Source organism: Mercenaria mercenaria, chromosome 8, assembly GCF_021730395.1.
Source record: "Mercenaria mercenaria strain notata chromosome 8, MADL_Memer_1, whole genome shotgun sequence".
NCBI lineage: Eukaryota > Metazoa > Mollusca > Bivalvia > Venerida > Veneridae > Mercenaria > Mercenaria mercenaria.
The window spans coordinates 39,723,283-39,736,203 of NC_069368.1; positions in this window are offsets into that span (position 1 = coordinate 39,723,283).

Below are 12,921 nucleotides of genomic sequence, written 5' to 3' on the forward strand. Positions count from 1 at the left end.
TTTGAAGTTTGTTATCTGATTGAAATGGTGGGGCTGAGCAGGACTATGGTTTCTAAATGAAAAGCTTATAAATCTGAATTTTCCTCTGATGGGATTTTATAGAAATAATCACCAGTTGAAATATCTGCCAGAAAAGCCAGAGAACACTAAAGTTGCCAATGATGGCAGTGCGACGAGAAGACCAGAAAATCCTCTTGAAAGGCAATGGGCATAATTATGTCTCCCACACCACTGTGGTGTGAGATATATTGATTTACTCCTGTCGTGTGTGTGTGTGTGTGTGTCAGTCTGTCGCAAATCTTGTCCTCACTCTTTAAGTCGAACATTTCTTACCCGATCTTCACCAAACTTGAACAAAATGTGTTTGCCAATAAGTCCTCGGCCGAATTTGATAACTAGCCAAACAGGCCCAGGCACTTCGGAATTATGGCCCTTGAATTACTGAAAATACTGATGCCAGTGATACAGGTTTTGGTGCATGTTTGACTCGGATACATAATTACAAAAAGAAATTTCAATCTAGATGATTAGGCAGTTGTGGGAGACATAGGTTTTTCTCAAAAGCAGCTCTAGTTTGTTCATAGAGATTACAAAGCACTCAAGTCCCAATATATTGAAAATAAGATGGATGCTTGCAGAGCTCTGGCTATGGCAACAAAGTTGATCGACTATACGAAGTATATGTATTGCTGTCCTACTCAACTCGCATGCACTTTCTCTTTATCTCCATTATCACATGATGGATTTCTTCAGATTTAACAATCATATGTCAGGAGGGCCATAACTCTGGCACCAATATCATTATCTGATGAAAAAGGCCCACTTTTTAGCTCACCTGTCGTAGTGACAAGGTGAGCTTTTGTGATCTCCCTTCGTCCGTCCGTCCTTCCGTCATCTGTCCACAATTTCTTGTGAACACAATGGAGACCACATTTTGCAATCGATTTTAATCAAACTTGCATGCAACTTGTATTGGCATAATATCTCGGTCCATATCGAAAACTGGCCAGATTCCTTCATGGGTTCCAGAGTAATGGGCCCTTAAAGGGCCAAAATTTGCTATTTTTGGCTTGTGAACACATTAGAGTCCACATTTTGCAATCAACTTTATTCAGACTTGCACACAACTTGTATTGGCATAATTTCTAGGTTCCTTTCAAAAACTGGCCAGATCCCATCATGGGTTCCAGAGTTATGTCCCCTTAAAGGGGCAAAATTTGCTATTTTGGCTTTTGCAGCCATATAGAGACTTCATTTATGGTTTGATTTGAAACAAACTTGCAAAATATCTTCAACAACAATAAATCGTGGATTCCATGATGAATATTTGAGATCAAATCATAGGTTCCGGAGTTACGGCCCCTGACTGACCCCTGAAAGAGCCAAAATTTGTTAATTTTTACCTTGTGAACATGATAAAAGTGACATTTTATATTTGATTTTAACCACACCTACACACAACTTGAGTCACAATAAGATCTCGGTTCCATTCGAAAACTGGCTAGATTCCATCATAGGTTCTAGAATTACTGGCCCTGAAAAGGGCAAAATTTTCTATTTTGGCCCTTTCAGCCATATAGAGGTTTCATTTATGCTTTGATTTGATACAAACTTGAACAGAATGATTATCTTGATGATCTCTAAGCTTGGATCGAAACTGGGTCATGTTGGGTCAAAAACTAGGTCATCGGGTCAAATCAAAGGAAAAGCTTGTTAACAACCTAGAGGCCACATTTATGATCCTATCTTCATGAAACTTGGTCAGAATGTTTATTTTGATGATTTCTAGGCCAAGTTCAAAAGTGGGTCATATGGGTCAAAAACTAGGTCACCTGGTCAAACCAAAGGAAAAGCTTGTTAACACCCTTGTTCATTTGAGCTATTCTGATCACTCGCCGTCCGGCGTCTGTTGTCAGTAAACTTTTACTTTAAACGACATCTCCTCATAAACCGCTAGGCCAATTTCATCCAAACTTCACAGGAATGTTCCTTGGGTGAAGCTCTACAAAAGTTGTTCAAAGAATTGAATTCCATGCAGAACTCTGGTTGCCATGGCAACCGAAAGGAAAAACTTTAAAAATCATCTTCTCAAAAACCAGAAGTCCTAGAGCTTAGATATTTGATGTGAAGCATTGCCTAGTGGACCTCGACCAAGTTTGTTCAAATCATGACACCGGGGTCAAAATTGACCCCGCCCTAGGGGTCACTTGATTTTACATAGGAAAATCTTTAAAAAATCTTCTTCTCAAAAACCAGAAGCCCTAGAGCTTAGATATTTGACATGTAGTATTGCCTAATGGACCTCTACTAAAGTTGTTCAATCATGACCCCCGGGGTCAAAATTGACCCCGCCCCAGGGGTCACTTGATTTTACATAGATTTCTATAGGAAAATCTTCAAAAATTTTTAAAAAATAAACCAGAAGGCCTAGAGATAAGATATTTGACATGTAGCATTGCCTAGTAGACGTCTACAAAATTCGTTCAATCATGACCCCCGGGGTCAAAATTGATCCTGCCCCAGGGGTCACTTAACTTTACATAGGGAAATCTTCAAAAAATTTCTAAAAATAAACCAGAAGGCCTAGAGCTTAGATATTTCACATGTAGCATTGCCTAGTGGACCTCTACAAAGTTGGTTCAAATCGTGACCCTCGGGGTCAAATTGACCCCGCCCCATGGGGTTACTTGATTGTACATAGAAAAGTCTTCAAAATTTCCTAAAAATAAACCAGAATGCCTAGAGCTTAGATATTTGACATGTAGCATTGCCTAGTGTACCTCTACAAAATTTGTTCAAATCTTGACCCCCCCCCCCACCCAGGGTCAAATTACTTGATTGTACATAGGAAAATCTTCATAAATTTGCTAAAAATAAACCAGAAGGCCTAGATCTTAGATATTTGATATGTAACATTGCCTAGTAGACTTCTACAAACTTTGTTCAAATCATGACCCCCGGGGTAAAATTGGCCCCTCCCCAGGGGTTACTTGATTGTACATCGGAAAATCTTCCAAAAAATTTCTAAAACTCATCAGTTTGACATTTGAAACAAATAGCTCATATTACGCAGGTGAGCGATCCAGGGTCATCATGACCCTCTTGTTATCTGGGTCATGTGGGTTCAAAAATAGGTCACTAGGTCAAATCAAAGAATAAGCTTGTTTATACCCTAGGGGGCACACTTTTGATTCTATCTTCATAAAACATAGTCAGAATGTTTGTTATGCCCCCCTTCGAAGGAGGGGTATATTGTTTTGCAGATGGTCGGTCGGTCAGTCGGAATGTAGACCAATCCGTTTCTGGATGATAACTCAAGAACGCTTGGGCCTAGAATCATGAAAGTTGATAGGGAGGTTGGTCATCACCAGCAAATGACCCCTATTGATTTTGAGGTCTGCATGTCAAAGGTCAAGGTCACAGTGACCCTGAATAGTAAAACGGTTTCCGGATGATAACTCAAGAACACTTGGACCTAGGATCATGAAAGTTGATAGGGAGGTTGGTAATGACCGGCAGATGACCCTTATTGATTTTGAGGTCAGTATATTAAAGGTCAAGGTCACAGTGACCCTGAACAGTAAAACGGTTTCCGGATGATAACTCAAGAACGCTTAGGCCTAGGGTCACGAAAGTTGATAGGGAGGTTGGTCATGACCTGCAGATGACCCCTACTGATTTTGAGGTCAGTATGTCAAAGGTCAAGGTCACAGTGACCGGGAACAGTAAAGTAGTTTCCAGACAATAACTCAAGAACGCTTTGGCCTAGTGTCAGGAAAATTGATAGTTAGGTTGGCCATGACCAGCAGATGACCCCTATTGATTTTGAGGTCAGTATGTCAAATGTCAAGGTCGCATTGGCCAGGAACAGTTAAACAGTTTCTGATCTTCTTGTCCAAAACCATAGGGCCTAGGACTGATATTTGGTGTGTAGCAAAATCTAGTGATCCTCTACCAACGTTGTTCAGATTATTTCCCTGGAGTCAAATATGGCCCCACTCTGGGGGTCACATGGTTTATATAGACTTATATAAGGAAAGAAAATTGAAAAACCTCCTGTCCAAAACCACAGGGCCTAGGGCTTTGATATTTTGTATATGACATTATCTAGTGGTCCTCTACTAAGAATGTTCAAATTATTCCCCTAGGGTCAAATATGACTCCGCCCTGGGGGTCACATGGTTTACATAGACTTATATAGGGAAAAACTTTGAAAATCTTCTTGTCCAAACCACAAAGACTATGGCTTTGATATTTTGTAATGTAGCATCATTTAGTGGTTCTCTACCAAGTTTGTTCAAATTATCCCTCTAGGGTCAAATATGACCCTGCCCCAGGGGTCATATGGTTCATATAGACTTCTATAGGGAAAAACTTAGAATCTTCATGTCCATAACTTACATCATTCAAATTTGGACCACATGACTATTGTATAGTTTTAAGTGGCAAGATAAACCTTGACATGAGTTGACCTTGATTTTGACCTAGTGACCTACTTTCACATTTTTGAAGGTACAGGCGTCTTTGGACCACATCATAGGCACATGCATAGTTTTTTGTTCCAAAATAAAATTTGACCCTGATTTTGACCTTGTGACCTACTTTCACATTTCTCAAGCTACATCCTTCAAATTTAACCACAAGCATAGTTTTGTATACTGAAATGAATTTTGATCTTGAGATTGACCTAGTGACCTACTTTCACATTTCTGAAGGTACAAGTACAGGCTTCAAATTTGGACCACTTGCATAGCTTTGTGTTCCTAAGTAAAATTTGACCTTGATTTTGACCTAGTGACCTACTTTCACATTTCTCAAGCTACAGCCTTCAAATTTGGACCGCATGCATATTTTTGTGTTCTGAATTGAAATTTGACATTGATTTTTACCTATTACCTACTTTATCATTTCTCAAGCTACAGCCTCCAAATTTGAAGCTTGACCTTGAAACTGATCTAGTGACCTGCTTTCACTTTTCTCAAGCCACAGCTTTCAAATTTAGACCACATACACATTGTTTTGTACCGAAATGAAATTTGACCTTGAGCTAGTCTTGAAATTTGGAACAGTGGATGGCGCCAAGATCACTCTGTAATCTCTTGTTAGGTTAACAGGTTAAAGGTCAAGGTCACATTAAACCAGAATGGTAGAACTTTTGTTTACAGTGAGCATATAATTTCTGTTCCTTGTGCAATTACTGAATGCATCAAGGGGTGCATTTCGTGTTCGACGAGCTCTTGTTATCATGAAGTCTTGGATGTTTTCAAATCTGGGTCACATGGGGTCAAAAATTAGGTCACTAGATCAAATCAGAGGAAAAGCTTATATACACTCTAGAGGCCACTTTTTTGCTCCAATCTTCCCGAAACTTTGTCAGAATGTTTGTTTTCATGAAATTTTGGACAAGTTCGAATCTGGGTCATGCAGGTAAAAAACTAGGTCACTAGGTCAAATCAAAGAAAATGCTTGTTTACACTCAAGAGGCCACGTTTTTTTGTCCAATCTTAATAAAAATTAGAATATTTGTCTCCATGAAATCACTATAGGGTAAAACATGTTTATACTGTTACGGTGTGTTACTCAGGTGTGCGACCTTGGCCCTCTTGTTTACATAAAATATCAGATTAAAGTATGTTGGATGTATCTGTTATTACTTAATGTATTAATGTAACTTCAAGTTGTTTCACACCATCACCCATATTATATGACACACGGTTAGTAAGTCTGGCACCAATATTTTAAGCATTATGACCCCTTTTTACTTACCGGTAGAATTTCAGGTTAAAGTTTTGATGCACTTTAACTCTGTCTCTATTATTTCTCAATGAATTTGATTCAAACTTTTAGTTGTTCATCATCATCATGACTCAAGGACCATAACTCTAGCACCAGTATTTCATGAATTGTGCAACTCTGCAAAAATGTTTTCTGAAAGAACATAACATGCACCATGTACTGGTCACTTTTATGAAGTTTCATTAATTTGTATGTAAGGGCTCAGGAGATTTGGCTTGCACAAGATTGCATAATTATGCAGACTCTATGAATATAGTATAGTAACTAAAAACAAAGTCCTATAACTCTGCAGAATAATTTTCTGAAAGAACCTAATATGCACCATGCACAAGTAAGGTTGGTACTGATCATTTGTGTGAACTTTCATTAAATTTTTTGCAATGGTTCGGGAGATTAGATGTGCAAAATAATGCATATGCAGACTCCATGTATAATTAGCATAGTAGCAAAAACCAAAGTCCCATAGCTCTGCAGAATATTTTTCTGAAAGAACCTAACATGCACCATGCACAGTTACTATGTGTTACTGATCGCTTGTGTGAAGTTTCATTAAATTGTGTCAAGAGGATGAGGAGAGTTTGTGTTCACAAGATTGCATCAACGGACAGACAAACAGACAGACAACCTGAACCAGTATACCCTCCCCCCACAGACAGACAACCTGAACCAGTATACCCTCCCCCCACAGACAGACAACCTGAACCAGTATACCCCCCCCCACCCCACACGCCTTTGTTGTAAGGTAGGTACTATGAAATTTTAAGTAAAGATGGCACAGTTCATGAAATAAATCAGCTGGAGTAAAGGACCTTAGAGTCATTTTATGTGGATATTGAACAACTATTTTAAGTTAGAATCAAATCTATCCAGAAATAACACAAAAGCATATGGCCTCCAAAGGGCCTTGTCACTTTTCTCTGTATGTATATTAGTGGAAACTGCTGAATTTTAAAATAATTTTATGCAGATTGTACAAATTATTTCATTTCATCAAACAGCATGGTCACCAGGGGGCATGGTCACTTTCCCCTATATGTATGTAGTAGAAAGTTTAAAATCTTCTTGTTTGATATGGTCTTTTAATATCCCATGTCATCATTCCCCCAACCTCTTACCAAACACACACACACTTTACCCTCCCATATTGATCTAGTAGAAACTTTTAAAATATTCTTGTCAGAAAACACTGGCACTATTTAAAAATAATTTTACAGACATTTTCCTTGCATAACCTTCTACAAAAACTGTTCAAGCAAGCAGTGTAACTTAGGGAAGTGATCTAGGGCCATCATTGCCCTTTTGTTTCCTAAAGAAAACTAGCCCTAAACCCCTCCGGGTGGCTTTGTTTTTAGACAAATCGGAATAACTTGGAAGAGGATCCCCATGGGAACATTGCTGTGAAATTATTTAACAAGAGGGCCATGATGACCCTATATTGCTCACCAGAGTTTCACATTTCAAACTGGCTTCAACAAGAAACATTTCTGCTAAATAACTTTGAGCTGTAGGTCCAAAAATGTTATTTATTACCAGTAAGGTTTTAAGTTTGAAGGTGAAAGTCATAATTATGAGGGTAAAGGTCATTTTTATATAGGTCAGTTTGTAGGTCTTGCCACCAGAATTGTTGAGTGTGAGTATGAACTAAAGCAGGTCATTAATGTGGGCTGTATAGGTATCGCACAGTATAATGGCATTTTGAATTGTTAACAAAAGAAAAAAATGCGATTAAAAAGATACACAAGTTTTCTGATGCAAATACTAATTCCTCATAAGCAGAGTGGTAACACGCTCTTTATACTTTTTGAAAAAAAAAAAATTAGTAGTAAGTTTGATTCCCAGACTTGTATCTTTATATTTTTAAAACAAAAATTCTAATTTTTCAATAAGGTTCAGTAAGGAAAACTAATTTAGTTCCAACTTTTTCACTAAATGTCATTAGTAATGTGTAATTATGTTTAATTATAATATACTTCACCTTAGAAATAATGTAAGAAGCACTCCTGTAAATTTTTAAAGCAAAACAAGTTATAAATCCTTTTATGACAACCGGTGGTTAAAGAACCAGACTGTTGCAGAGATCTCGAGTTAGGCTAAGTTAGCCGGACAGGCCTGTATCTAAAAGGATTTCTCTATCTGTTCTGGGGGCTTTATCTCACTCTGTCCCTCTGGTCAGATCGCTCTGTGTCTGTACAAGTAGAGGATGAATTTTGCGCCCTGTGGCTGCGTTTGCTATATGTAAGTGCCTTTGAACGTGTTTATCATGAAAAGGGCACTATATAAATCTGGTACAGGTGTAACGGTCAGTTTTTTCCCCAGTCAGTTTTTTCCCCGAGGAAGAACCTGACTGGTCAGTTCTTTCCCCCCCTAGTCAATTTTTCCCCCCAATTACAACTGGTTACTCTTGATCATTCTTATGGGGGGAAAAAACTAACTAGTCAATTTTTTCCCCTGTTAGTGAATTGGAACTGGTTCTTCTTGGTTATTCTTATCAAGCCTGTTTTTATTTCTGATAGTCGGTTTTCATTTAAATTTCATATAAAATAAGAAATATGTTTCATATTTTGTTTTGTTTGTTTGTTTGTTTTGGGTTTAACGCCGTTTTTCAACAGTATTTCAGTCATGTAACGGCGGGCAGTTAACCTAACCAGTGTTCCTGGGTTCTGTACCAGTACAAACCTGTTCTCCGCAAGTAACTGCCAACTTCCCCACATGAATTATCAGAGGTGGAGGACTAATGATTTCAGACACAATGTCATTTATCAAATAGTCACGGAGAACATACGCCCCGCCCGAGGATCGAACTCGCGACCCCGCGATCCGTAGACCAACGCTCTTACCTACTGAGCTAAGCGGGCGGGCTTTCATATTTTGTGTAAATTAAATGTTTTTATTAAAATGGAATTATTTTAATTTCTGTTATATTTTTTCAATTGATGGCCTTTTTCCTGTTTCAATTTCTTCTAAGGTAAAGAAATTACTGCTGGTCAGTTCTTTCCCACCTAGCCAGTACTTGACCAGTAAGGTGGGGGAAGAAATTGACCATTCAGTTCTTTCCCCCCTAGCCAGTACTTGATCTGTCAGGTGGAGAGAAGAAATTGACTAGTCAGTTCTTTCCCACCTAGCCAGTACTTGACCTGTTGAGTGGGGAAATGAAATTGACCAGTCAGTTCTTTTCCCCCTTGCATATACTTGATCTGTCAGGTGGGGGAAGAAATTGACTGGTCAGTTCTTTCCCCTCTAGCCAGTACTTGACCTGTTGATGGGAAGAAGAAATTGACCAGTCAGTTCTTTCCCCACTAGCCAGTACTTGCTCTGTTAGGTGAGGGAAGAAATTGACCAGTCAGTTATTTTCACCCTAGCCAGTACTTGCTCTGTTAGGTGAGGGAAGAAATTGACCAGTCAGTTATTTTCCCCCTAGCCAGTACTTGCTCTGTTAGGTGAGGGAAGAAATTGACCAGTCAGTTCTTTCACCCCTAGCCAGTACTTGCTCTGTTTGGTTGGGGAAGAAATTGACTGGTCAGTTCTTTGCCCCCTATAGCCAGTACTTGACCTGTCAGGTGGGGGAAGAAATTGACCGGTCAGTTCTTTCCCCCCTAGCCAGTACTTGACCTGTCAGGTGGGGAGAAGAAATTGACAGGTCCGTTCTTACCCCCCCCCCCTCCCCCCAGCCAGTACTTGACCTGTCGGGTGGGGAAATGAAATTGACAATTGACCAGTCAGATCTTTCCCCCCTAGCCAGTACTTCCTCTTTTAAGTGGGGGAAGAAATTGACCAGTCAGTTCTTTCCCCCCTAGCCAGTACTTGCTCTGTTAGGTGAGGGAAGAAATTGACCAGTCAGTTCTTTCCCCCCCCCCCCCCCCAGCCAGTACTTGCTCTATTTGGCTGGGGAAGAAATTGACTGGTCAGGTCTTTCCCCCCAGCCAGTACTTGACCTGTCGGGTGGGGGAAGAAATTGACCGGTCAGTTCTTTCCCCCCTAGCCAGTACTTGACCTGTCGGGTGGGGAGAAGAAATTGACCGGTCAGTTCTCCCCCACCCCCAGCCAGTACTTGACCTGTCGGGTGGGGAAATGAAATTGACAAGTCAGTTCTTTCCCCCCTAGCCAGTACTTCCTCTTTTAAGTTGGCGGGGGTGGGGGGGAAAGAAACTGACCGGTCAGTTCTTTCCCCCCTAGCCAGTACTTGCTCTGTTAGGTGAGGGAAGAAATTGACTGGTCAGTTCTTTCCCCCCTAGCCAGTACTTAACCTGTTGGGTCGGGGAAGAAATTGACCGGTCAGTTCTTTCCCCCCTAGCCAGTACTTGACCAGTGTCAGGTGGGCGAAAATATTGACCGGTCAGTTCTATCCCCTCGAGCCAAGACTTGACGTGTCAGGTTGGGAGAAAAAATCGACTGGTCAGTTCATCCCCCCTAGCATGTACTTGACCTATCAGGTGGGGGAAGAAATTGACCAGTCAGTTCTTTCCCCCCTAGCCAGTACTTGACCTGTCAGGTGGGCGAAGAAATTGACCGGGCAGTTCTTTCCCCCCTAGCCAAGACTTGACGTGTCAGGTGGGGAGAAGAAATTGACCAGTAGAAATTGACTAGTCAGTTCTTTCCCCCTAACATATACTTGACCTATCAGGTGGGGAAAGAAATTGACTAGTCAGTTCTTATACCCTCTAGTATAATACTTGACCTGTCGGTTGGGGAGAATAAATTGACCATTCAGTTCTTTCCCCCCTAACATATACTTAACCTGTCAGGTGGGGGAAGAAATTGACCGGTCAGTTCTTTCCTCCCTAGCCAGTACTTGCTCTGTTAGGTGGGGAAGAAATTGACCAGTCAGTTCTTTCCCCCCTAGCATATACATGACATGCCAGGTGGAGGAAGACATTGACCAGTCAGTTCTTTCCCCCCTAGCACATACTTGACATGTCAGGTGGAGGAAGACATTGACCAGTTAGTTCTTTCCCCCCTAGCACATACTTGACATGTCAGGTGGAGGAAGACATTGACCAGTCAGTTCTTTCCCCCGTAGCATATACTTGACATGTCAGGTGGAGGAAGACATTGACCAGTCAGTTCTTTCCTCCCAGCATATACTTGACATGTCAGGTGGACGAAGACATTGACCAGTCAGTTCTTTCCCCCCTAGCATATACTTGACCTTTAAGGTGGGGAAAGAAATGGGCCGGTCAGTTCTTTTCCCCCTAGCCAATATTTGTCGTGTCGTGTGGGGAGAAGAAATTGACCGGTCAGTTCTTTCCCCCCTAGCATATACTTGACCTATCAGGTGGGGGAAGAAATTGACTAGTCAGTTTTTTCCCCCCTAGCCAGTACTTGCTCTGTTAGGTGGGGAAGAAATTGACCAGTCAGCTCTTTCCCCCCTAGCATATACTTGACATGTCAGGTGTAGGAAGACATTGACCAGTCAGTTCTTTCCCCCCAGCATATACATGACATGTCAGGTGGAGGAAGACATTGACCAGTCAGTTCTTTCCCCCCAGCATATACTTGACATGTCAGGTGGAAGAATACATTGACCAGTCAGTTTTTTCCCCCGTAGCATATACTTGACATGTCAGGTGGAGGAAGACATTGACCAGTCAGTTCTTTCCCCCCAGCATATACATGACATGTCAGGTGGAGGAAGACATTGACCAGTCAGTTCTTTCCCCCCAGCATATACTTGACATGTCAGGTGGAAGAATACATTGACCAGTCAGTTCTTTCCCCCCTAGCATATACTTGACCTGTAAGGTGGGGGAAGAAATGGGCCAGTCAGTTCTTTTCCCCCTAGCCAATATTTGTCGTGTCGTGTGGGGAGAAGAAATTGACTGGTCAGTTCTTCCCCCCCTAGCATATACTTGACCTATCAGGTGGGTGAAGAAATTGACTAGTCAGTTCTTTCCCCCCTGGCCAGTACTTGCTCTGTTGGGGAGAGGAAATTGACCATTCAGTTCTTTGCCCCCTAACATATACAGTTTAATACCGTTACCTTGATATTCAAGGGACTGTAAAAATTGCATCAACTTATCCGAAGTTCGACGTAACGATATCGACTACCTGGGACTACTTTGTACTTGTGTCGGACGTCTATATTGTCAGTATATCCAATGCTTTTTTTCAGAGGGTTTGAAAGGGGAAAGAAATAATATAAAACGTAAATACGATTTTAATTTTATTGACAAAGAAACATCTTAATACTAAAATCTTAGTACATACATACATTTAACTTTTAAATTTTTTTAAATATACGTGTAAACACTGGCTTTTTTATTCCTTCCATAAACAAGTCTGAATGCAGCTTAAATGTTCCTAGTTGAATAGTCATTTTGACTGTGCTTCGATAATGAAAATTTGCCTGTTAAATACGCATATTGTTACTCAATCCTAAATGGCAGATACAGAAAAATATTTCATCCAAATTAGTTGTTATATTGGAAAACAAGTTGTCCGCTTGCACGCTGTTTTATAAGACTAATTATTGGGAATTAAATGCAAACTTCCTAACATTTGAATTGGATTCAAGATTAAATAACAAACACACAAACTACAGCTCGTTTAAATGGGTCAACAGTGTTGATGTACTTATAAAATAGACTGGCCCAGTTTATAGGTTGGTTAGGGCTACGATATGTATTGTATTTTGCTATCCAAATATTTCTATAAAAGGCTTCTTCCCCTTCCGATTGGTCTGTCTATGCCCTTACAGAAGCAAGCCTCTGTGGCGTACATGCTGCGTATTTGCTGTGTATATGCCGCGAACACAGTAGTACGCTAGAGGAGTACATTTTACATACACCGCATGCCGCGTACACGCCGCGTACTATTTCGACGAGTACACAGCATGTACGCAGGAGGTCACTAGTACACTTCAAGTACACAGCAAAGACTCTGAAAATTTAAGGAGTACACTGCATGTACGCAGGAGAGACTTGTACAAGAAAATAGTACACTGCATGTACACCGCAGATACTTTGAAATTTGTGCAGTACACTTCATATACGCGGGAAAGACTTGTACAATTTCTTTTGGCATTTATACTTAGTTTTTTTTTTTATAAGTTAAAGTCTGAAGTAAACTTCATATATGCGGGAGGGACTTGTTCATTTTCTTTTGGTGTTTATACTTTGAATTTTTTTA